Here is a 27,411-nt window from a genome sequence, read left to right on the forward strand (position 1 = left end):
ACTATGGCTCGTGTTTGTATATATATATGTGACCTCACTTTAGAGGAAGAAGTTACACTTATTAGCAGCAGCCATCCCTGTGTTGAGCTGTTTCCCCTTCATGCAAGTTTTTTTTATTAAATATTCATGTTCACTAATAGGTTTACATTTTCCCTGTGACAAAATTTCAGTTTGGGCCCTCCTCTGAGCTGTGCATATTCTCCCTGTGCTTCCATAGCTTTTCTCAACATGCTTCTTAGGTGAATTGAAGACACAAAATTACTCACAGGGATGGATGGGAATGTAAATGGATAACTGATGTATCAGTTCTTGCCCGTGTGACATTCAGCTTTGACGAGAGATTGAATTCTAGCTAAATCACATCACAGGAGCGTCAAAGTGTGCCAGTGGAGGTGTGTGACGAAATGACTTTACAATGAGGCCATGACTCTTACCCTTGATGTGAGAGCAGCACTGACGATGAAGATGCTGGTGCATAGTTAGAAGTGACAAAAGAAGGGATAAAAACTCCACACTTGCTCCCATGGATGGGCACAGGGTCCAGTTAATAGCCTTCTAAAGAAAAAAAAAGGCTTGCAAATTTGACACTCAGTGGTGTTAGCTACCAAATTTGAGAGATTCTAAAATGGAAAACGAGGCTTCAAAATTGTTGTTGCCACAGGTCAACTATTAACTATGAAGCAAATAATGAGGGACCTCAAGTGACAAACTTCATTGGTTCCATGTGCCTGTTTGTAACCTCAAACATTCATAAATCGAGATAATGATTCCCATTGAAATGAATGGAAACTTAGTGAATCCGTTACAGCCCCAAAATAAGTTAAACAGTACTTACACCGCTTTTTTTGGGTTATTATTTTCTTAGTGCCGAATCAAGACATGGACTTCTGTTTCTAAGTGCTGCTGGAAAAGAAAGACATCTAAAAGAGTAATTTCCCATAATAACATGGGAACATTTGAATTCACTTGTTTTTTTTTTATCTCTTTTTTAAAATATATTAGGTCCTTTTCTAATTCATTGTTTGATTTCGCCCACTGCAGCTCAAATTCTTCGGGAGGGGCGACTCATGCTGGCCGCCCAAGTGCGTCACTGGCTGCCGTTTTAGCAATGCCAGATAAATACATCAAAAAGAGATGGAGAAAAACAGTTCAAAGTTATATTTCCACAATTTATTATTACATAGTTCTCAGTACGCAGACTGCATATTCCCACAAAGCGATGCTTTCACTTTCCAGCGACTTAAAACAGACGTGCTCATTGGATGACAATTCTTTACAATACTCAGACAGATTTGCCGTCTCACTGGTGTCTTTTCACAATTGTGTACTTTCTTTATTGCGTTTGGACAAGCTCCCACGCAGCAGCGCCCCAGGTGTCCCTTCGTGCCGCTTCGTTTATTTAGCGGCTTTATGTTTTTTATTGGGGTTTCATCAAAGCCTGCGGGCCCTGTTGACAGCTTAGCTGCGAGAGCGAATTGCGGTGGGATTGTAGGACAGGTGCACACGGCGCCAAGGTCGGAGCAACGTATGGCATTCCATCCGTAGGTGTTATTGCATGACCTGCCTCTTTCTCATAAGACTGCAGCCAGTCTTCAGACAACAAACTATTGTCTTGGCTGCATCACACGTCCACGTCTATTATGCTTCTGCCCCACTTCTCAAGTCGCATGGCTGCTATCGGTTTAGCCAGTGCATGCAGACGCTCTAATTGGGTTAAACACAAAGACCCAAAATAGGCTGCAGCCTCTTCCTGCAGGATCCTGCCAGTTCCTCTTGTCGCCATGCCTGAAAGCACAGCTCCCATTTAACACCGGATTCCAGTCGTGCAGCGTCAACACTTCCCGTTTGCGGGCGGGAGACGAAAACAAACAGCCCATGAGTGCTTCTTACCTGCACATAAATGTTTGATGTCAGTTGTGGGCTTACGGCGTGATGCAGAGCTTCTCATAAATATTATCTTCTGTCACAATAATCATTTTGTATTCAAATACAGTGGTACCTTCATGAGATAATTCTTCGGCTTTAGTAATTATTTTAAAAAGTAGTACTTTGCATTAGCACCGTGAGATCCGAAGCTGTTTTTCTTTATTTGACATGCAAGTAAAAAAGTTATGGTGGCATTGACGCTGCAGAGAGTGAACAACTCTTCAAAAAAAGATTCTTTAAGCTATTTAATGAGATTTACTGTCAAACTAAACATAAAACAGAGAGAATTAAAACAACCACAAACAAGGCAACAAAGAGCATCTATGTGGAGGTGTTTTAAAACTTCAACCAGACGTTTGAACACATATAGTGCAGCATCACATATACACAACCCCTAACCCAGTTACAAAAATATAATATATTCTTTACTTGATGTAAACAACAATTGATATAATATCAGGTCATTGAGTCATTTACAACAATTGTGAAACTTGTTTGCGTCCGCATTAGAGTATTATAATGGCCAAAAGTTGGGCACACATTAGGTGAATTTAAATGAATTAATCATGACGCAAAAGGGGTTTGATTCTTTACTTTCTTTTTAATTACAGTATTACTACAATATTTTTACTTGTATCTCACCAAGGTACTATATACTTTGTAAAAATAATAAACAATTGAAGTGAATTTGAAAATGGCGGCATGGTGACCAACTCGTTAGCACGATGGCCTCGCACTTCAGAGGTGCAGGGTTTGATTCCGGGTTCGGCCTTCCTGTGGGGTTCTCCCCATGCCTACGTGGGTTTCCTCCGGGTACTCCGGTTTCCTCCCACATTCCAAAAACATGCACGGTAGGTTGATTGAACACTCTAAATAAACCCTAGGTGTGAGTGTGAGAGCGAATGGTTGTTTGTCTCTGTGTGCCCTGTGATTGGCTGGCAACTGGTCCAGGTTGTACCCCACCTCCTGACCGAAGAGACCGGGGATAGGCTCCAGCACCGCCCGCGACTCTTGTGAGGAGAAGCGGAACAGATAATGAATTGATGGATGAATTTGAAAATTCAAAATAGTTGTATCAAGCGTCATTACTGTATGCAGTGTAGTTTTCATGCGCTGGATGTGTGCCTTTAATGGGCGTGACCTAATGAAAGACATCAGAAATATAGGAGTCGGCATCTGAATTAGTGGTTGACAATTTGTCAAGCGCTGAAAGTGCATATGCTTCTGTCGCCCTGTTTGCCAACGTGTCCATGTAGTGTTTATTTTAAGGCGACATGATGGACATTCAACTTTTGTTTAAACAAAAATATTTGGGTCCTTGGAATGCCTGCCCATCCATCAAATGCATTTACATTTGGTGCTGTGTCCATGTGATTTGTCTTTGCAGAAGCTTGCTCCCCCCCTCCAGCCCCCCCCTTACACACTTTGGGTTCTGCTTCCACTAATAGAAGCAGTCAGCCGCAGCGCACACGAGCCAGTGAGCGCCAGCCTGCTGGGTGACAAGGACGAGTAGACCAAAATGCATCCATTTGCCGGCGTGATCCAGCCCACTGTCACAAATACAATTGCCGGCAAAATGACTTGAGGCAGCCTGCGAATCCTCTGCAGGCGTAAAACTCGGGCTCCGTCTTTGATCATAATGGAAATGAAAGCTGGACTTACCATTAGAAACAGCTGGATATGTGGCAGGATGAGGGCTGCTTTATTTGCATAAAACAAGGCCGGCCCCTCAAGACAGGCTGGTCCCAAGGCCAGCCTTGTTTTCAAAAGTCAAGAAATAGGGTGTTGTATAATTATTGAGCCTTGACCTCCTCCAAAAATACATACTGCCTCCTTTAATTCAACCTCCAGAGCTGCATGCATTACTGAGATTGGAATGGCCAACTGCAGCAGGGAGGCACTCTGGAGTGGGCTAATCGGTTGAATTACTTTTCCAATAGATTCAGCTCCAAACCCCCTGCTGAGCCTGTGCCCCCTTTTTTTTCTTTTTAGCATTTATTCAATATCAGTTTAAAGGGAATTCAAACCCTCCAAAACATTTGCAATAATATGTTCGATGTGCCTTCACTAGTCTAAACACGGCATTTTGATTAATATTCAGTTTGTGAAATATGAGTCAAGCAGCAAAATTCTCCTGTTTTAGCCATCTGGAGCGGCAGCCATTTTGTCACTCTCTGTGGACTGAAAATGAAAAAAAAAATCATAGTTGCTTAGGGTTCAGCCGGTAACGAACAATCAGGGATCACTTGTTTTCTGAAGCTGAGCCATGATTGGTTGTTTGGTGAACCTTGAGCCAGAGCCATAATGGCTGCCCTCTGAGATGTAGATAAAATTATATATTCTCATATTCCATAAACTCAATATTAATCGGAATGCCGTGTTTTGACTAGTGGGGCTGCATTGAACAAATTGTTGTGAAGTTTTTGGGGGTGTTGACCTCCCCCTTAAGGTCCATGTACTAGTGTGCTCTTTGTCCTTACTAGTAGAATGAGTACTGCACACTAGTAGGAAACCAACATGTTATTAGCGAGGTGCACTAGTTGACAACCGCGGGACATTATAAAATTCTAAATTCTACTAAATGGTTACTAAATAGTTTTGATTGTATTATTTTATATATATATATATATATATATATATATATCGATGATGATATTTGAATAATTTCTGAGTACATCCATCTCATATGATGAAGTGGACAGCTACTATAGGAGCTGTGGGACTGTGCATTTCAAAGACAAACATGTCACTCTAAGAGCATTTGAGTCGGGTGAAACACTCAGCATGATGGGGTCACCGTGAGGGTGACCCAGATGCTGTTTGGAGGATGAGGACATGAAATGACAAATGACGTGTGGCACAAGAGTGTCATGGCACGCTTCAATGACGTGCCTTTTATTCTATATTTATATTTTTTTTTAACCTGTGCTGTTCAGCTGGTGTATCAATTTTATTGTGCAACAGGAGAGTTTGGTATTCTCCCTTTGCAGAGATGAGGGACTCGAGTCATATGGTTTGACTTGGGTCAGACGCGAGTTGCTATTTTTAGCACTGGTGACTTGCTTGCCATAAACTTGGGAACAACTTGACTTGAGATTTGGTTTATTGACTTAGCCATGAATTGGAGGACTGACAAGTCATTTTGATGATACGTTCAAATCTGCATTTTAACACAGTTTGTTGTTGTTGTTGTTTCCTTCACACCAACCTGGCAACCCAGTTAGCGTCACTTGTTGAAGTCATCGATACACATAGTCTTTTCCTGGCATAGAGTCCATATATTAAGTACTTTTCTGGTTGTGAGCATGTCAGCCATTATTTGATGTGGCAGTAACCATGTCAATTTCAAAAAGTGACACTCTACAAAGCGCACAAAGTTAATACTTTTCATTCGCCATTTTACACATGCATATTAGATTTGGGTAAAAGTTTGACACCAGAAACAGCATATGGAGTTCTCAAATCAAATGATTATACATTTATCATAATAATTTGTGTGACATTCATTTCATGAATTATATAAATAAAGAGGTCATGTATTTTGCTTGAAATATGGGTGGCAACTCAACATGACTTGCTTGATTTGTATTTTTTTTTTTTTTACACTGTGACTTGTGACATATGTGAGTTAACCTCTACTCCTTTGTAACAAATTGAGATATATTGTCTATTGGAGTTTATGCACAACTTTGTTACGAAAGCAAATCTATGGAGTCTATTACAAAACAGGAGTAAATATTGATCCCCCCCCCATTTAGTAGGCATCTATATGGGCCCCATTAGTTGCATGAAACACCTCATGACAGTAGTTGCCCTGCTTGCCTTAGCATAATGTGCTCTGTGATTAAAAATCATTTCTAATCAATAGGTATATGGAACAAATCGGATTGTCAAATCTCATTATTTCCTTTTGCAATGCATTTTTTTAATTGAAATTACTTTTTCAACACCCTGTACTTTTCAAGGCAAGATAAAAACTATTTGTTTAGCTGATGACTATTTAAGTCATTGCCGCGCATGCTAATGGCCATAATTACAGATGACACCATCTTTGTGTCACTGTGGTTTCACCTGCTCATTATTTTTCTTCACTCAACAATCAGATTAATGAGCTAACGATGATCCCGGTGACCTCAATGTCTACTGGCACCCCCACTTGTGTTCTTTTCTCATTAAAGATCATGCAAGCTGTCTCCTAAACATGCGCTTCACAGCAGTTGGTGCAATGCGATGGAAAAAGACCCAAACTATTGGACTATTTGATCAATTTGTTTAATGTTCAATGCAAACATTTATGCACCCTATGGAAATCAAACATTTAGCCTTTTCAATTTATTTGGATGGACCGCAACATTTTCTTTTATATTGAACAAGGAACACAACAACTCTGTAATGAACATGGCCACACATTTCCCATCAGATACTCAGAGGGACTGCGGGATAAAATGTAAATAAGCTGTAAATGAATCTACCGTGAAGACTTCACAATGTTCCATGCTCACAACTGACTGATCGTCTATATCTTTTATTTCTCACGGGTTAGTTGTAACTGCTACTTAATGAATGCAGTTGGGAGTTCCCATGATAAATGCTGCGGTATTGACACACAGTGATTTATAGAAGCCACCTCACTGGAGGTGTTCTTGCCACCAAGAGAGACACATTCAGCAACATTTACATTCACTCAATTTGTGCGCCGACGGTGACTCGCCGCCCTAATGAGGCGCTCAGAGGACAGATGAGCATGCTGATATGTCATTATATTCCTTTCCCACAACATGCATTGTGACTGTTCGACATGATCGATTAAAGGTTCCTGATAAGGATGTGGGCTTTAGAAGTAAAGAGCGACGTGTATTTTTTGGTCTCTGCAGTGTGTACTGTGAAGTCAAATCATCATAAAGTTGTCAATTTTTGGAGTTCAACCAACATTTTCTAGAAAATGATTCATTCTTTAACTCATTCACGACCAGCCTAGTAAAAAAAAAAAAAATGATTTTGACGTATTTATCCGTCAATGGTATTGAATGAGTTAAAGTCTGTTGCTATTATTTATTTATTTATTTATGCATGGGGCCTCGGGGCTCGGGGTAATTATTATTAATGCCCAACATAAAGCACTTACTTTGCTCCATATATTGGCCTAGCACTGTCGTTCCTTAGCCTTCTTGAGTATGGTGATGCTGCAGCCGTAATGGATGTGGCAAAATCAAACGAATTGTGATGATGCTTCGTTAACTTGCTCTTTGGAGATATACCATCGAGCCAGAACTTATTGAATTAACACAGAATCATGGCTTTTGATTGTATTATGTCATTCTAACTCAGTTTTACTTATAGTATTTGCCAATTTTATGGCTAATACAATTGCCACATTCAATATGGTGGATGCACTGACATATTGCTTGGATAGGGACTCCTGCAGAAGATAAACAAAAAAGAAAAAGAAAGGTATTTTCTTCTTAGATGTGTGGCTCTCATGGAAACTTATATGAAACGGTTCAAAATGCTCTTTTCTTGCCAACACACGAGTTTCCTCCTCACTTGTTGTACTGTGACACACCATGAAAATCTAAAGGTGTAATGTAGGAAACTAAAAGTCGCCTAATGTGCAAAGTCTGCGATCAGTAGTCGCTCAAATTTCTGTCTACCGATGCTCACATCAACAGCTTTTCTTTTTCATAAAGGCGCTCACAACAAAGATTTTGTCACTAAAGGAGAGAAACACATGGTTCATAAAATACAAAATATTGGGGAAATATTTTTTAGAAGTTGATGTGGCCATTAGTAGAGAAGTTCACAAACATTTGGGGACGAATGATTGCAGTTTTCGGGCATATTAAGAGGTGTAAGCTATTTTTTTCTGGCATTATAGACTGCAGCCCCATCAACAGTCTACATAAGCTAATGTTATTTTCGAATACGTCTATTTTTTAAAACCATGTCACAATGCCACACTTAGAAAAATGTGCAGGATTCTCGCATACAAATATTGATTGCATGGAGAACATTATTTTCAGTAAGGCCCCGATTGGCTCTTGCAAGACTGTCCATCAATTAAACAAAAATCTCATAACTGTTTCGTTATTTTTTTCATTATTTGAAGTAGTTTTTGATTTTGACACTGCCTTCTTACTTGTATTCTCAGATTGTTTCTTGTTTCGTCCAACTAAACCTCCACTACCTTTGGTTCATTCTATTTGCCATTTTTCTCCAGTCTCTGCAAAGCCCAGACTCCCAACATAAACATTTCATTTCATGTAATTACGTGATACTGAGCCTTCAGCAAAATGTTTCTGTGAAAAACCCACCGTGGGTGTATTTACTTTTTGGTTTGACATGGTCATTATGGTCATGACAGCAAAGTCTGAGGTCGTTTATTGGAATCAGTGAATTGTGACGAGAGAGATATGTGAATTTCTATTCAGTATCCCAACAAAAATTCATCCTCCAATTGTACTGTCATGAAATGGCAATTTCTATGTGTAATATAATTGAATGCTTCAATAAACGTACTCTATTTTATTTATTTATATTTGGTGCAAGATTTCAGAAATATATCACATCTTTCTTTCTCTATGAGATAATTGTATTACTTTCATGCATGTCAGTTTTTCTATTAAGGTAAATTACTTGAACTCCATTCCACATCCTGTCCTGATCATAAAACGCCATAAACAGCATAAAAAAAGTACATTTGTGTAATAATACAAGATCAAGCAACGTGATATAGGGAAAAAAAGATAAAACAACCTAGAATCATCGGATCATAATAAAGCAGGAAACCGAAACCGTTTAAAAAGACCTGTCTGTCAGATGACTCGACAAAACTCGCAGCTAATATGACCGTTTGTGATGCGGTGAATGAAGCATAAAATTGAACAAAAGCGACTTTATACGAGACAATAGGCATACCTCATTTGACGCTTTGATATTTAAAAGAAACAATCATTTTAAAGTTGTAGGGCTCTTATTCCTTGGTCCATTTTTTACTTCCTGCGTCTCGTTTGAACCAGATTGAGACAATATACTGGAACTGCTCAAATTGAGTTCAACCAAGAATTTCAGGTGAAGAAAATACAACACATTTCATCATACAGCATACCATAAGACTTGAGATCTATACTTCACTCAAGCTGTTGTCTGATTTTTCCAACACTTCAAGATGGTAACAAGTGATGAGGACAACCCTCGGGTGCCGCCCTTTGAAATGAGGTTACCAAACGGAAATGCCAAAGAAATTAATTGAGGATTATGCAGGATTTGTTGTGAATACTTCACAGCATTGCATGGAAACCCAAAGACATGAGTAAAACATAGCTTGTGAAAATTGTATGGCGTCTACTAATGGGCTCAGTCCACAGTCTTTATTATGTTTAATCAAAACTAAGCACCTTCGATGAATCATCGTTACGCTAAAAGTGAAAAGTGAAGTGACGGAATGTTTTTTCTATAGTTTAGCAAAGTGAATCCAATGCAATGTAGTTCTTCAGATGGGAGCTGTCTTTATTTTTTTTAAATAAAGAAAAAATGTGACTGATTGCCACACCGCTTAACCATGTGGCATCATACATGACACACCGTCTGCCCTATACAGTGAAAATCGGCATGCATCAGTGAAGAGTGTATCGTTCCAAAGCGCCAGACTCCAGCAAATGTGAGCATTTTACCCACTCTAGTCAGTTATGATGATGAACGTCTGTCAGATCGAGTTTAAATTGCACACAAATACCTCCACAAACAGCAATTCTAACAAAAATAAATAAATGGTACGCTGTTAAACGTTATATATTTATTTGGCATATATTCAATGGATATTGGATTTTTTTCCTCAACAATTGGATGAGGTCTGATTCTAATCTCAAAATATTCCATCTTTTCCATCTATTGTGCCTCTTAGGAGCAGAAAAAACATTTCAATTGTCACTTGAACCGTGTCGATACATTTTTCACACACAACACAATTACGATGAAAGCTCATGTCAGAATTGGCACAAAGAGCCTAATAGTCATATTGTTGCCTAATTCTAAACAAGAATATTTCTTGACACATAACAGCCTTGAAAGATTTGACACAATGAGGGCATCAGTCAGGTAATTTCTTAATTCTGAGACTCTTTTGACACATACCAGCGTTAAAGTGAATGCTTGTCTCAACATGTCAACAGTTGAGCACTGCACACTACCGTGGAATAAACTTTTTTTTTTTTCCAAGCAGCATCATGTCATGTTAATTTAAGGAATCATACAGTGACTCTAACTGTGTGCGCATCTGTTGGAGAGCACACGGTGACTGACGGGTTTAGAGGGCTGTAAAGTGTGTGCATGTCCCGGAGTAAGACGTTGGGCAGCCCTCACTGCTTTGAGCGTTTTCCTCTCCTATCGATCAGCTGCAGTTAGAACGTCTATGTCCACAGGAAAGGTCGCAGAATCTTTTTATGCTTCTGGTGTCACAGTGGGCGAACACCAGCCACGGCTTACACGCAAGCCTGCAGTTTGGGAGCCATGAAATCAGCTCGGGATGTTAACTGTGGCACTTGATCTGGGGAATTACAATTTATCACATCCCCCCCCCCAAAAAAAAAGAAAATGGCTTCAGTTCAGTTCATTTCCTTGCAGCCTTGTAAGAACTTTGATGAGATTATGTTGTTCCCCCTGCTTGGCACGAGGAGTAATGTATTAATTATACTTAATCAAAGTGTGCAGATTACAGAAGAGAGTAGCAAGGCTCAAAAAGGAGACAACTGCACTCCAAGCGCTCGCAGGCTTCACACGGGGCATGTTAATGCGTTTAAAGTGCTCAACGTCCTTTTGCTGAGGTTGAAATTTCAAAGTATTAGCATCTTATTAACTGCCCCTAATAGGAAAATTCTGCTCTTGGAATGCAAACGAGACGGCTATTGCAGTCGAGCAGTCGAGGTGAAAACCTTGCCGAGCCAATCATGGGATAATAACGAAGCGTTCATTCCTTCATGTGCCGGCTGAAGCGGCCGTCTTGGTCCTCAAGGGCCACTCTCACATGGACATGTGGAAAGTCAATATGTCTGGGAATATGTGCTTATTTAAATAAAAGCAGGGAATTACATTTATTGCAAATGTGCTGAAATGTTGTCTTTTGTTATTTCTACTCTGTGAATGTATTCAGCTGTTCTGTTTGTTAATTCTTTTAAAATGCTGTGCTTTTTTGTAAAGCACATTAAGACGCATTGAGTGCGCTATAAATAAAGTTGCCCTACGACAAAAGGATCTGGCTAGACCTAACTATTACTACTGTTATTTGTGGATTTCTAATACTGAGATCAACATTGTTCTTCTTGTTTCTAATGGTGTTACTTGATCTTTGATTATTAAGCGCTTTCTTTATGTTACCTGGCCATTAGACCCACAGAAGTGAGAAATCGACCAAATCCCCGTTTGATTATTTCACTGATAAAGAACTGTGTGTCAAAAGTTCTGCCCTACACTACATTGATCTGACTTATCAAATGGGTTGTCATGACGCCTAACAGCATTTTGCAGCACGACACCAACCCAGTTCATACACAAATCAGCCCATTAGTGACTGGTGTAGAACATATTGTTCAGAAGAAAAAAGGGCAAGGAGAGAACAAAGCCATACTTATGTAAAAGGGGCTGCTATCAATTAGCAAACATGCTCCATGCTGTGTGTTGCTGTGTTTTTTTGTGGTTGTGAGTGCTCGCCATGCATCAGTAAACCCCATTACCAAACCACTCAGAAATGTCATTAGAATCAGTGACCTTTTGGAAGACCACCAGCATTCTCAAATACAATAATATGAGACTCAATGCATCGGCTCGACTGTTTATTCATGTTTGTCATGAGCCACGTAGGCTGAATTTACACTGAATGTTTTCAGTGTATTCCGTTTGTTTTCTTGGAGGAATAATCCAAATAGGCATCATGGCACTGTGGACAAGGGGAAAGAAAATGCACAGAATTTGATATAATCAGCTTGGAAAACGTATTCATTTTCCAAATGTAGATTGAAGTCTGATAAGAAAAGGTTATCTGATAATATGACTGTCGAAAAATGGGCAGCTCGAAAACAAGCCGCAACATCCGTTTCTGCAGCACAACACAAATAATGGCATTAAAAGTTCATTGCTCAGGATCGGATTGTCGATCTGGTTTTTAATGGTGTTCTTCGTATTCTCAGTGAACAGCATTTAATGCAAATACTCCTGACGCTTTGTATACCAATCACCTGAACTCCTCCCAGCATCTTCCCTGAGCTAATTTGCCCATTTTCTGGGCGCTTGAGCGAGAAATTGATTCACTCTCAGCTGCAGGGATTTTTCATCTGACCTCCGTGTTAGAAATAAAACAAAAAACAACAGACTCAGAGAGTATTGCAAAGAAGATTAAATGTATCATTGTTAAAATGCGTTACATGCCGCCTTAGATATGAAATTAAATATTTAATTACAGGCAGACAAAAAGTCTCACTGTGAGAACAGGAACAATGTGACCTTTTGAGTCGATAACTCTTTTAAAAGTCTTTCATCCGGCACTAATCTCCTCAAGGCTTTGTTTCCCTCTGCAAACATGACTTCCTGCTAAGCACCAGTCAACTTCCACGCTCATTCTCCCTGCAAACTGATTCGGTGTCACTCGAGGTTTCTTTCTCAGGCTTTGATACATCCCTATCTTAAAAGTAGATAAAGAGATAATGATGTTTCGTCCTTGTGCTAATGACACTTTTCATCCATGTTGATAAGTTGGCTCGTTAATATCCGCTCCAAGGTTTTTGAACGAGGAATTTAAACTGAAGAGAGCATTCTGATTTATTCCAACTTGCTTCAAAGCACTTATTGTGTTTCTAATTGATTTACATGCCACTCACACATAAAGAGTCCACACTGACTAACATGTTTCTAAGTTCCCACCAGACATCACGATGAGGGGATAGACACGTTAGTTAATTGGGCATCTTTATATCACATCATCACTAATTAAGGCCTGAACCACATGATCTGCTATCATGATCTGATTCCATAACTAATTCGGATTACTGTCGTGCTATTTTAATGCAACACTATCAGAAACTACGCAAAACAGTCGTGACAGCAGTTGCACAGTGGTGTGCATGTCCGCCTCACAGTTCACACCTAAGAGATGTGGGTTTGAATCTCAGTTCGAACGTCTCTCCAAGTCCAAAAAAAACATGCATATTAAGTTCATTGAAGTCTAAGTGGCCAAAGTTGAACATGTGAGATTGAATTGTTGTCTAAATGTGCCCTGCGATTGGTGTTATTGCAGCACACAGCGTAAGGCATGAGACTTCACATTCCTCAGTGACTTGCTTTAACCAAATGAACCAGCTAGGAAACTGAAGAAACCTTAACAGCATGTGATTGATGTGTTGGTGTGCATTTTGGTTCAATTTAAACTGCAGCTTTGACAAAACTAATATTAAATGAATAATTTGTGATTCCGAAGATGATTCTCTATGAAATGCAATATAGTGGGACAGAAATAAATGTGCAGAATCAACAACAATTTTTTCGGGATTTTCATGATGTCGCCAAATACATGTTAGAACAGTAAATCCTGAATGCAGGCCTAATGGCTTGATGAAGCCAAGAACCAGTGCACTCCCTTGTGACACACCACAGAGAATACGATTGATAACCCCGCCAAATTTGAATGATTTCATTCTGTCTGTCCTCAATAGGTGCGAGCGTGTCCGCTGAATATGTTGAAATCACGCCTCGTTCAACTGTCAGCTGTCACCAAATACATTTCTATGCACTGAAAAAAAAATGGATGCTACTTCCTCTCGCATCTTTCTCATGCCAGGGTCTCGAAGTAAATTCAACTTTAACGAAAACAGAAATGCTGCAAAATAATAAATTACAAAAAGAAAATTTGCATGATTTACTTTGAAAGTCCTCCACAATTGGTATTTGAGCAAAATCATTTTTGCAAAGCCTACACTTGTTGTTCCTCAATGATAGCTCCCCACCGAGCCGGACCAGATCCAGGGATTGAGAGAGTCAATAATATGACAGCGGGTGCCGTCCGGGTCGCAGCCCAATCATTACGCACTTGAAAGGGTTGGAAATAAAAGACTTGCACTCTCTGACTTTAGAGACACTATACCATTATTATCGGCACGTCTTCATGTGAACGGACGCACCACTGAGTGGTTCTAAAGACGTTCTGTGTGAACATGTTAATCACCCATTTGGTTCGGTTTTCCTTCTCACTTGGTGGAAATAATTCAGGCAAAAAATATTCCAATAAAAAGTACACATAAAAAAAAAACTCCAATGAAAGGAGGCTTGGCTTCAATAATCTGCAATCTAAAGTTTTGCCAATATTGCCACCAATGTTTTCCCTGTAAATTTCATATTTGACTTCGAAATCCAAATATTGCATCCATCCATTTTCCACATTGTTTGTCCTGATTACGATAAGGTCACGTCTGGAAACTTATTGCATCTGACAGCAGTAAGAAACTGGACTGGTTGTGAACCAGTTACCATTTTTTTTTTTTGATAATTTGATTTTGCTGTTCAGTGGAAGCTTGAAAGCCTCGGTTGTTTACATCATTATGCACGCAGTATTTATAAGCAATTACAAAAGTGTCTAAAAGTTTCTAGAGGGGCAACACAAAATCCATAAAAGCGCTAAAGGTTATTTATGAATATTTAAAAAGCACTTTTATAAATCGAATAGCATTGAAGTTTCGCCTTTGAAAAATGTATGGAAATTAAGATTGAGGAAGGGGAGGAGGAATATCAAGGTTAAACAGCACCGGGGGTTCGGACACTGAGCGTCTAAATGCTTTATCAGTTTAAAAGCAGCAGTTGAACCGAAACAGTCCAATTAATCATCGACATCTCCAATCCGTATACCTAGCAGTCCGCACGAGGATGATGTTAGTCATCAGAGAGTGTCGACAGACCCAATTAGGGATGGAGACGGTCGGTGTTTGGATTTGACTTTAACTTTTGACCCTGCAAGCGACGCAGGCCAACATGCATCGTACATTTAAATCTATTTGCAATTGGCACGAGAATGAAAGATGAATTTGAGGCTTGGCGAGGTTCACCAACCGCTGGCTTGTCAATAATTATTTAAGGTGCCCCAGTGTGTAAATCAATTACATGTTTTCCAAGTCAGCAAGTGGGCGCGCTATCGCATTATCACCAACTGACTTCTCAGAATACTGTCAGACTGAGTATTAAATATTCTCCATGGCAACACTTCCATGAACAGTATGTCATTCAACACACAGTGAACTAAGATACAGTGACCAGGCTCTCTCTTCTCTGATGGCATCCTTCTGCCGCTCTATGAAAACACCACATTATTCTTTCGGATTTTTTTTTTTTTTAATATTTTTTTTTCCATCCCATCTACTTAGATTTTTCTACATTGCCTGCCACATTTTCGATACGTGCAGCTATGAATATAGCATGAACATACCGTGACACGGTGTTTCATTGCCCTTCAGTGACACTAGAGAAATGTAGCCTGCTGACATGCACGCAAACCAACTCAGCTAAATTAATTCTGTGTATGTCCATCATAAAACCTGTATTAACGTGTTCATCAAATGGCATTTCAACATTTAGCATACGAGTAAAAATAAGTTTATCTGTAAATTCGAACACAATAAGGTCCAGTCCAATTTTTTCCCACATCTGAAGTAACATTTCAACATACGGCTGGCTGTATGAGGCACAGTTGAATCTACAAAATGGAAACCAAACCATTCCCACTTCCCTTACAGTTTATGCAACTACCGGTGTACAGTCAGTTGCTTTATTATAGTTTGAAAAACACCCTCCACTACCAGAGAGTTTGGGCGATTTGCGAAACTTTGCTGGTCCGTCATTTGTCATCTGTCAGCGGCCTGGGCACCTGTCCATCATCGTCAGCCCATCATTTATTTTCAAGCCGAACCCTACTGTAATCTTCAGTCCGTCATTTTATTATAAGAGTGCTTTTGTCATCGTTCCATTCAGCAAATTTCACCGGTCCGCCAGCCCGTCTATAGTCACTTTCGCTTTGTGTTACCTACCATGACTCATTTTTGCCCTTGCATTTGGATTTGTTGTGTTTCCAGTAATATGTGTGTAGGCAAAACGCCATAAAACAGCACCTTGCTTGATGAGCTGCATGCATTTTTAATTCCTTCACTGCCAGCCCAGGCAAAAAGAAGGGTTTTTATGACTTCTATGCCCGTCAATACAATACAATAAAATACAATTTTATTTATAGAGCGCATTTCACAAAAGCTGGAGCTGTAACAAAGCGCTTACCATATGCCCTCATATAAATTAGCAGGTAATTAGAGCAAAAACGAAAACACATAAACACATTAACAATAGATACCAGCATAATAGCAAAACAGTGACAGTCTCATGTTGAGTCAAATGCTAAAGAATAAAAATGTCTCTTCAAATGGGTTTTGAAAATGGACGGAGAGGGGGCCTGCCTAACATTTAATGGGTGCTCATTCCATAGGGAAGGACCGGCAACAGAAAAGACAGCAAGTCCAACAAAAACAGCAAGGGCCCCAAAACGGAACCTTGTGGGACACCATGTGACAAAGGGACAGAGCGGGACTCAGTGCAACCTAGGCAAGCACAAAAGGTCATGCCAGTCAAATAGGATCCAAACCATTCTAGAGCGCTACCACTAATGCCCACTTGGTGCCGTAAACGAGCCAGAAGAATACTGTGGCAGTGAATGAGTTAACTCAGACAAAGATGAGTTATGGTTGTTTTTCTTCCCTTGGACAATCATCTCACAAGGGTCATTGTTTCAAGTCCCGTTTTTAATTATTCCAGGAGCGGTGGGGGCATCCCAGCTGTCAAGTGTAATTCTTTTATGATCGTCCCTTAAGTCAAGCCACTGTCATCATCCTCTGTGAAGGTCCCATGTTTCCCTGCAGGAGTGCAGCCAATTGTATTTGTTTTTGGCACATCTTCAGCATTGTCCTGTTTAGAGGCAGAGCGGGTCCCTGGAGAGTGTTGCATACACAGCAGATTCCATTTGTCACGGTTTCTAACGCGTTCGCTTGTGTGGCTCTATTAAAAATTCTCGCTGCCACATAGTTAGCGTGTTGCAGACAGATGGGGAAAGCAGAGGGGGTTTTACTGTAGTAGCTAATAAGACAAGAGGTGTCACCGTTATCTGTAACTTTCCTGTACAGTGCCTGCACGCTTGATATTGATTTCATGCAATCTGCAGTTAAGATGCTCAATAAATGCTGTATGCAGAGCAACCAGATGATGAAATGTCCTTCTCAGAGATTGCACTGTAGCAGAAAGTAAATGACGATAAATCCCAATAGCGTTCCTAATTGACCACAGGAGATTGGTCGAGGATGGCCTTAAGTCTTTTAGCTGCTGTTTGCACGGAATATGTCAAAGGATTCCAAGAATAACACATTTACGTTCTAGCACATGACATTGACTTGCTTGCTTGCTTAATACCAGCGTGACATTCTCATCCTTCCCGTTACGTGTCTGGACTGTTTAACCGTGGTCATCTTTCACATAAATGTTCCCTTTTCCACATTCAAGTGTGTAATATCACAGTGCACAGAGACACTTTGATAAGTATGCTTCATTCACCTGAAGAACTTCCCTTGTCCATTAGCCCTCACATTGAGTGATTTTTAGAACTCTTGCTGTTGTACTTTATACTTTATCCTAAGAGTGGATAAAACGTTTTGATCACATCAAAATCTCTCACGGGACACACATAGCAGATTTTGATACTATCACTACTATCCAAGCTCAAGCTTGTGTCATTATCATGGATGTTTGCCGTCAGTATATCTACTTTCAAGCTTTGATTTAACCTCTTTACCTAAAGTTCATGTATTATTCAGGAGCTTTTCAAAAACACAGAAACATAACATGGTTTGATGTGTCCGAGAAAATGACTCTTTAGGCTGTGTTTCTTCATTTAATCATAAATTAATGAATACTTACTCACTAAATTCAGCAGCATTGCAGCAAATTATCCCAAGGCAGGCACCTCGCTTTCTATCCAGTCAGCAGAAAGTGCATTCGAGTTTGCACCAAGAATTCACTTTGCTGCACTGGAGACACTTCGGCAGTGCAATCATTTCAGGAAATAAAGCCCACGCGTTTAAATCAAGGGGGACTTGTGCGGAAATGAACCCATCCCTCTTTGAAAGTCTCAGACCCTCAGCAGTCACGGCACATTTCTTGGCGCCCATGCTAATTTCCTTGACACGCAATGAGGAGGTCCTTTGCATGCGTCTCTCAGGCTGCGGGGATTAATATGAAACCTAATATGGCGATTGCTGCTGGGGATTAATACAAAGGAGCTTCTATAAGCTTCTGAATAGAAAGCACAGGTAAATGAATCTGCTGATTGAGTAAACTGTGAAGCAGCACATATTGTTCACAGCTTTGAATTGTCCTGTGTGGCGCATCGAGTTCCTTGGGGAATTGTGGGTGACACTCAAGTATCTTAGGTAGGCTTTAGAGCAGGTGTGGGTAAACTACGGCCCGGGGGCCATGTGCGACAATTTAAAAGTTTTAATCGGGCCCGCCAAACTTGAAAAAAAATTAAATGAATAAACCTTGTTAATGTTTTATTTTCTAAAAAACTGAATTTTGTTGTACTGCTTTTGTTCATTTTCATTTAAAATTAAATGTTTTTTTTTTTTTTCAGATGAGATGAGGTTACCAAAACACTCCATCCATCTGCTCCTGGTCCGGCCCCCCTTTGTCAAATTTTAGAACCCATTGTGGCCCGCCAATCAAAAGGTTTGCCCACCCCTGCTTTAGAGTGAGGTTGTGATTATGTAGACAATAACATCATTACACTATATATACACAGTGTGTGTGTTCAATGTCTGTAATCACAACATAGTCTCTGGGGGGAAAATGCTGCGTCTATGAAGCACTGTTTTCTTCTACTGTTTCTGATGTGACAAATTTTTGGACCTTTAACTCACATGATTATTTGAAATCAAACCATTACCATGCGCCCAAAGCTTTTACTTTTTTCAAGGACTGTCGCAAACAATTTGATCAACTGATCAGATTTTAAAATTTGCAATCCCGCTAATTAAAAAAACCCAAAAACATTGGGCATCCCGGCCAGGCCAGAGGGCCCAGCTCTGTCCATTAGTTTTCCATCCTGCTTTGTCGGGGCAACATGGAAGCCGGAGCCAATTACAGCTAACTTAGAGTGAGATGTCACACCCTCAACTAAAACACTTGAATCCCTTTCACAGTACCTGTAACGCTAAACGCTTATCCCACCACCCCTCGGATCCCCACACACTTTACCGGTATTTTATTTTTTCCCCCGTGTGGATGCTGCGTTGGAATGGTTCTGACACAAAGTTGGGTGGGTGGGTTTGTGACTATGCCAACATTGACATGTTGGTCTTTTACAGAGGTCAGATGACACCCGTGTTTAATGCAGCTTTGTTTTCATCGTGGGCCGCATTAAAATCCTTGCCTTCAGGGGCACGGTTTTAACCGTGAAACCACAAATATGTTTAATCTCCCCTCCAACAAACACAGATCGATACATACCTTAGTTTTAAGGTCACGGATCGGTTCTCATTGAGTACCACAAAAGGGGAAAATTGCAAAACAAACCTTTGTTTTGTGCAAACAGGAGCAGATTTAATGGTATTTAAAATTAAACAGCAACAGCATGAATGTTTTCTTTTAAGGAAAGTACAACTTGCAAAAATGATAACAATGGCATTTAGGACTGTTTTTTCTTCATCTGAAGAGCACAGGCGAGGGGAGTACATTTGTTGTTGTGATGCGCCAATATTCAAGTTATGCCACTTGAAATGAAGTTGACATTCTGCCAAAATTATTCCGCTAGCCACAAGCTGAGCCGCACTTTATTTACGGGTTAAGTGTCGAGCCCGAGGCACTTTAACTCCTTGTCCTTGACCACATATGTTCTTGCGTGGGAAACCCAAATTATTGTCCCATTGCGGTTCCTGTGTTTTGGGTCAGTTTTACGACTCTTTTTTGGAAAAATTGTGGCCACCTTTCACGGGCCACAGAAAATGATATGTAGGGCCAGATCTAGGCCACAGGCCTTCAGTTTGATGTGGTTCAAATGTTTCAATATGTATTCGATATATTCACTTCAGTGTACATTTTCCTGTTTTGTCTGTTTGTTGATGGTATAAATCCACTTACTTGACAGAAGTTTCCCGACATTGGCACAATTCCAAATCCATTCCATAAACATGGATAGAGGATTTTTGACACATGACTTTTAAGTTGATGTCTGATAGCTGCCGCCGTAATTCCATAAACCTCACCTGATACTTTTCCATTTCATATCTGACTACAGACTCTGACAGTTAAATATGTCTAAAAAAGTAAATCGTTCACGTAAAAAAAAAAAAAAAATTGCAGTCAATGTCTGTTTTGAAGTTTGGAGCTCATGCTCATCAGCCAATTTAAATTCTCCTCCCCGCAGATGCTTTATCAGGCGTTCCCTGCGGCCTCTGACTCTTTCTGACTTCAATTTTGTCTTCAACAAGTGAAAAGTGTTTCGGGAGGGTTGAGATCAGGACTGACTTGTTCATTATTTTCCGTTTCTTTGTCTTCTCTTTTGTTTTGGGTCATTTTTCACCCACACTGTGAAAGCACCATCCTATCAGTTTTGTAGCGTCTGGCTGAATGCGAGCAAAGTGCGCGCACTTGAGAAGTCATCCTTTCTACTTTTGACAACAGTCACATCATCAGCTACAGCTTAATTGCATTCCGTAAAGTGCAAACACCCGAACAATCAGCATGCTGTTTGATCAGTCACAAATTGCACGAAACAAAACTGAGCCATTATCAAAGAAAGCAGTTCAAAAACAAGCCCAATAAAATCTTGCAATATTAATCAAAGGAAAAAATGAAATCTGCAGCCTTTAACTGGAACTACACCAACTTCCTTCTTTGACCAGTGCTCCACTATAGCCACAAAAATTCTTTGCGTCTGGTTGATACATGATGTTTGGATTTCTCCATTCAGGCACACGTTTTTCATGAGTATCTGTTGAAAGACAGGATGCAGCTTGGAATATCTTCTCAATTCTATTTTCTGTATTTGAATCCTTACACTTTGTACTGTTTTGTGGGTCATATGCTGAAAATATATCTATTGCCCGTATACGGATGTGACAATTCATCCATCCATTATCCAATCTGCTTTTCCTCGTATGAGCTGGAGCCAATCCCAGCTGTCTTCAAGCAGTCGGAGGGGTACACTCTGAACTGGTTGCCAGCCAATCGCAGGCCACACACAAAGACGAACAACCATTCACACTCACAATCAAGCCTAGGGGCAATTTAGGTTGTTCAGTCAACCCACCATGCAAGTTTTTGGAATGTGGGAGGAAACCGGAGCAGACACGGGGAGAACATGCAAACTCCACACGAAGTCGGAATCGAACCCTGCACCTCTGCTCTGTGAGGCGGATGTCACTCACCGTGCGGCCTAAATACAAGCATTGTCAAGCTAAACAGAATATGAATAATAATTCATTAATTTAGCTTGAATGCTCATACGTATTTAATGATTGAAGACCTCTTTATGCGATATGACTTTATGAAAGAATATTTAAATGGGGAAAATTTGTGAAGTTGTGACCTGATTTCATTAAATGCAGTGCATAACGGTGGGTACCAAGGACAAAGGTTGACTACAATGAGGAAAATTCACAAATATTTCACACAGAATCTAGTGTACATGACCTATTTAAAAATTAACAAACATTGAAATAAATTTTCGGTCGTTTACAATGACATTGGTAAACTGGATGAGTTTGAGTCAGTGAATGAATGAAGGCATACAAAGATGGGAATTCAAATGAGGCCTGTTTTTTTTTTTTTTGCATTCATTTGAGTTCACTAAAACGAATCATTTTCCTTACTTGAGCCGTCTGGCGTGACGTTACCACCGTTGACATCTCACAGGGACAGGAATTACTCAGCACTTTCGTGAAGTTCCACACAATGCACCATTGCTATCAGATAAAGGGTGCTGTCAAGAAAGGGAGAAGTCCAACTTAGTTTCTTTTTAATGCATACACAAATAATTTGCTGCAGAGGAGTCCCTGCTGAATTATTGTAATTATTGCAGAGGAAACAAATTGTGGGCCCATGAGGTGAATGAGCAGATGTTGCACGAGGACCCAAGAGACATCAGCTCACATTAGACTGAGCAGATGAGAACATTAGCAACAGGTCACTCAAACGTACTAATCAATGAGTGTAATTAATTCGCGCGAGAGACGGATGATTGATCATTTCAGGACCACCTTCTGCCGCCTCACTAATCGTCTAAAACGGTTCAATATATAAAGTTGCAGAGACCAGCACAATTACATGTTTAATATGGCAACTGACACACAATATAATATGACCCAATGTTTGAGTGACATATTTATACACTCTCCCAGCAGCAATGTAGTGACATCATTGACATGAGTTGCGGATGCACGAGACAACTCAATTAAATAGATTAGTGGCTAAAAATGGCTGTGGGAATGCTGAGAATCAAGCAAGCACATTAAATCAAATGTGAATACTGACAACCATGCTTATGGGAAATTTGTTTCATGAGTGACTATAGAGGGGAGGGGAGCACAAATATTTTTTTAGTTTTCCCTGCACATTCATGTATAATAGTGAAATAAAAGTCTATTTTGTGAATGCAGACGGTTTACCAGTGTTTCGCCAGTTGAGATTTCCTACGCATGTTTTCCTCATGCTTGTTATCGAGCAGATGTTGGTCGGTTTCGCTGAAAGGTTATTATCACACTTGATTGGTGCCCCTCTGTGGTGGCATCACAAAAAAAAAATAAATAAATAAAAAAAAAGCAGAAAAATGTAAAACTGCCAAACTACCCAGAGATTTACAGCACACTTATGACATTCTTAATGTTTTTCTGGGGTCTCCCTCTCTCTCGTCTCATTAAAATGAGCCGCTACTCAACCCGCCTTCTTCTAGTGTGTGGTGTGCCAATGCAAATATGGTTTGTGTTACAATGACAACTCGTGATCATCAACAATAATGCATGGCTGTTGGAATACTGTACGCACAAGTACAGTGGCACAACCATGTATTTTTGAGCTGGAGTCACAGCCAGAGCAAGAGGAGATTTGTGAACAAGCCTAAAAGTCATCTGGATGTGGTGCCGATGCCATTGAGTGCCACAATATAATGCTTTGCAGTATGTTTATTTGCCACTTATGAAAAGCGACCATTTTATTTTTGCCATTTGGACTGAATGCCAATCCAGCATTTTATTGACTCACATCGCTAAAACAGACGACAATACCTGTGTTGACGGTAGCTAGGATGTTTCCATCGTAAATGAAAAGGAAGCCGGTGTCTTTGTGGCTGTGAGTTAATGCGATGATGTACAATATGGCCATCTGTCACTTGGTAAGGATGGTATTATTGAATGCGACCCCTCCTTTTTTTTTTCTTTACATGGATAACTCACAAAATTAATTGGTTGTGTGATTTCACACTTGAAAGACAGGACGGCACTCATGAGATTGAAATATGACCATACAAGCTGTGGAAAAGTCATTTTCCATATGCCCTCTTTATAGGACATACTGAGCATGCAATAAGCTCTGGTATCATCCCCGTACTTCTCACAGCACCCCCGAAGGCATATTTGCATGATATTTGTGACTTGCTAAGCATGAAATCATATTTCATCTTTCATCTGCCAGCATTCAGAGGCGATTTATTGAGGATTTGAAAGTTCTAGTTCATCTGTATGTTTTTATCTTTTGGATATCTTTAGTGGACTAAGACCAAGCAACAAAACATTGCACACTCAAACCGGTGACGGTTTCCGTATGCAGCCTGCATTTTTCATCTGATCCCACAACCAAATTGAGCCTTTCTGCTTCGGCATTCTTGAGTGAAAACTACAAGAGGAAGTAGGTAACGACAAATCGGGTTTATTTTCACATTTGATGTTGATACTGGTTCCTATATCTTTGCCCTTATTTGGTCATTTCCTGGCGGCACGGTGGAGACTGGTTAGTACAATGGCCTCACAGTGCAGAGGTCGTGGGTTCAATTCCGCCTCCGGCCTTCCTGTGTGAAGTTAGCATGTTCACCCCATGCCTGCGTGGGTTTTCTCTGGGTATTCCGGTTTCCTCCCACTCGAAATTACCCTTATGAATGATTGTGAATGCGGATTGTTGTTCGTCTCTGTGTGTGGTTCGCAACCAGTTCAGAGTGCACCCCGCCTACCAGTTTGTGCTGGCAACTCTTGTCTGGCTCTATGGTTTGAATTTGTTTGGGTGAATTATTCTCAAGTTTGCCTTTAGCTGCTACTTCACCCGCCTTTAACTCCATCTGTCTCAAACAATACTGAGAAGACTAATACGTTCAACACTTATCTAGTGTTACCGTTATAAACATATCCACAGTGGAGGACTTTTCTTTGTGTTTGTGGGCATGGCAGAGCAGAAAGACGACGGTGCCCAGGTTGCCAGCTTGTCTATATTTGGAAGTGTTGCGTAGGACTGCACCTAGACAAGGCGTATCTTTCATTGTTGCGAATAAAAGCCCTGGCTCATTTTAAGAAGGAAGAGAATGAGACAGAAAAGGAGTCGGTACATCCTTTGCTAAATCCATCACTGTATGTCATTTCTTGTGTGCCCCAAAGATCGTGACACTGAGACACCACATTTATCAAGGCTCAATTGTCTTCATACTGTTACCTGTGAATAAATCCGCCAAAATAGCCCCCTAGTGGAGGGGCTTATTTGACGTCATGGCAAGGCTGATCTTAAATAGAATTTTTTTTTTTTTTAATTGAGGCATCCTACCTTATCGCCGTACGACCGCCACGCCGCTATTCCACCTGGCAGCAGACACAATAAATGGGTTTGATGACAGCGAGCGGCACCCTGATGAGTGCAGTGTGAAAAGGATTTCTCCAGCTGGCTGTTGGCGGTTTATTGAGAGGGAATTAAAGCATTAATTCCGATTTCCTTGGAAATTCGGGTTACGTTGCCAGTGGAGGAATAGAACTCGTTTGTAACCCGAGGACTGCCTGTATACCTTTCAAAGTTTTCCTTAGCAGCTGTTGTGTCTCTTACGTTCAAGCAAAGATTATTGTACAGTTTAGCATCACTTTGAGACTTTGTCACTCCCAGTTGAAGTGTACAGTAAAACTGCCCCGTCAAATAAAAGAGAATTAAAAGGTATATTTCACCACCAAAATGTCCAACTAAACCAAATAATTTCAATTTAATGAATGTCGGCAAGCTGAATGTGTACATATAATATAAAATACCATTGACCAGCAAATGGAAATTAGCATAGATGTTATGGTAATGGTAAACCTTCAAACAACTACTAATACAACAGTACCAACACAAGCAAACAGAGCATATAAAAATAGTCACGGGCACAATTTCTCTTTGCTCAGTGAGGACAGCGAGTAGTATGGGACCGCCTCTGTCTTTTTTTTTTTTTTTTCCTGCTTTTAATTAAGCTACATCTACATCCAGTGGACTTCAATAACAGCCGGAATTCTGTGGCTGATCAAGATTTTTAACCTATTTTATTTATATTATTTATTTATTTATTTATTTACAGGAAACAGCCTCAAGTATTTCGATGGCGAGACCTTTGCACTTCAAAGAAGAAAAATAAACGTAAAATTGAAGACTTTGGTATGGAGTGTTTTTATGCTGGGCGCATGTGCGCTGTCAACGAAAATAGAGCCCCATACCTCCTTTGACTGGTATACGAGAAGGATGCCAGGGTCTCTTTAGTGTGCATAACGTCTCTCTCGACGAGCTGCGTTGGAAAGTAAACAAGCAACTGAAGTCCACCAGTAGCTTTTTTTTAATCTCTACATTTACATAGGTTTGAAGTGTTTTGAGTATCTTTTATATTCTAGATGTACAATATTTGTACCGGATTTGTACCTTTGACGTTACACAGTTTTGAGGAGCTTGTTCAACTGAATAGCATGTTGAAGCAATCCGGTGCAATATTCTTTTTTCAATGGGACAACAGAACAACCATTGTCCCGAGATTTGAGTCTGTTGATTAGGACCAGTTTTATCTGCAGCCTGCCTTTGCTTGGCTCTTAGTTATTTTTATTTTTTTTGTGGGCAGGATTCTGGCTCTGTGGTTTGTTATTTGTTTACTTGCATTCGGTGGTTTAATCACCAGACAGCAGGGTGCCTCATTGCCAGCATTGTTGTCCTTATTCAAACTCTAACATATTTATTGTTGCCAATTTAATCTGCACATTTTCCTTTAGGGAAGGGATGGCACACAAGAAATGAGCAATGACTATTTTTAACAGGTGACAGTTTTGTGTGTGGCAGCATCCATAAAAAGAACATATCATTTGGTCACTGATTTTGAATGCATGATTTAGTATTCTCTGAAAATGACCTCCTGAGCCATCACATCCCCTTCAATTTCGTCCTCACCCACAAAATAGTCCACCTGCAGGAATTGCTTACCTTCAAATGTCAAGATTTCTTACCTATAATCACATGAAAAAGAACAATAGATCAAACTACTTAGCCTATATATTACAGAATGTCAAAAATGCATTACGGTCATCAAAAAGCAACTCAATGAAAATGACCTGAAGGTCAATAATACTGCTGTGGCTACATCTTGCGGGGAATAGCATTTGGTTTGCGATGTTGATGTTTATGTACTTAAAAAGACATTTAAAGGAATAGTGGAATAAAATGCAATGCATAGAACGCAATAATGTTTATACTTATTGCAATGGACCTGAATTGACCGTGCACCGAAATGATGTTAGCAGCTTCTCTATGCAGGAAGTAACTGAACACACACACACACGCATACACACAAAAGTACAGTACATACACTCTGAGAAAAAGGGTACGATAAAGGACTATTTTTTTTTTCTCCATGGTTCAATTTTTTTTGTAATGGACCCTTACTTTGTGCACTTCAAGCCCACTGACAATGGTTAATGTGAAGAAAAAAAAAACATCTGTTGTGTATGTACTTTTACTTTTTGGTCACTCTTCGGTTCTCAGGATGCATAGCGTTCTCCAATACTGAACTTAGTCATTATTGTTTAAGTGTGTTTCTGTTACCCACAGTTTGTTGAATGTGTCTCTAAAAGCTATCCAGTGGACCCTCATTATTCCAGGAAGATAGGGACTGGGCTGGCCCGTGAATAATGAAAATCCATATAATTGATGCCTTTTAAAATGCATTGGAAAATATGTAGATATATATTTCTTTTTTTGTAAACCCCAAATATTCTACGAAAACTGCTGCTGAACCTCCAATATGAATTTACCCCCCCCCCCGCAAGAATGTGCACCCGTAACTGAGACTGCGCCTTTTAATCTGGTGCGCCTTATGGTCAGGAAAATACACTGTTTAATGAAGTTGCCATTCAAATTGTGGTCGCGGTCACAGTCACATACATATAGACCTTG

The 27,411-nt window shown here is 40.1% G+C and overlaps 1 long non-coding RNA gene across 1 annotated transcript; it reads right to left on the reverse strand.

Moving 5' to 3' along the window:
- Nucleotides 1–1,622: 1,622 nt before the first annotated feature.
- On the reverse strand, nucleotides 1,623–24,614 carry LOC148330322 (uncharacterized). The gene is made up of 3 exons (XR_015845153.1): nucleotides 24,362–24,614; nucleotides 21,855–21,964; nucleotides 1,623–1,890 (listed from the first exon to the last, which is right to left on the reverse strand). It is a non-coding gene; the product is annotated as an uncharacterized LOC148330322 (long non-coding RNA).
- Between the last annotated feature and the right edge of the window lie 2,797 nt (nucleotides 24,615–27,411).

This window comes from Idiotropiscis lumnitzeri, chromosome 9 (genome assembly GCF_059441095.1).
Source record: "Idiotropiscis lumnitzeri isolate Australia: NSW breed Sydney's pygmy pipehorse chromosome 9, RoL_Ilum_1.0, whole genome shotgun sequence".
Classification (NCBI taxonomy): Eukaryota; Metazoa; Chordata; class Actinopteri; order Syngnathiformes; family Syngnathidae; genus Idiotropiscis; species Idiotropiscis lumnitzeri.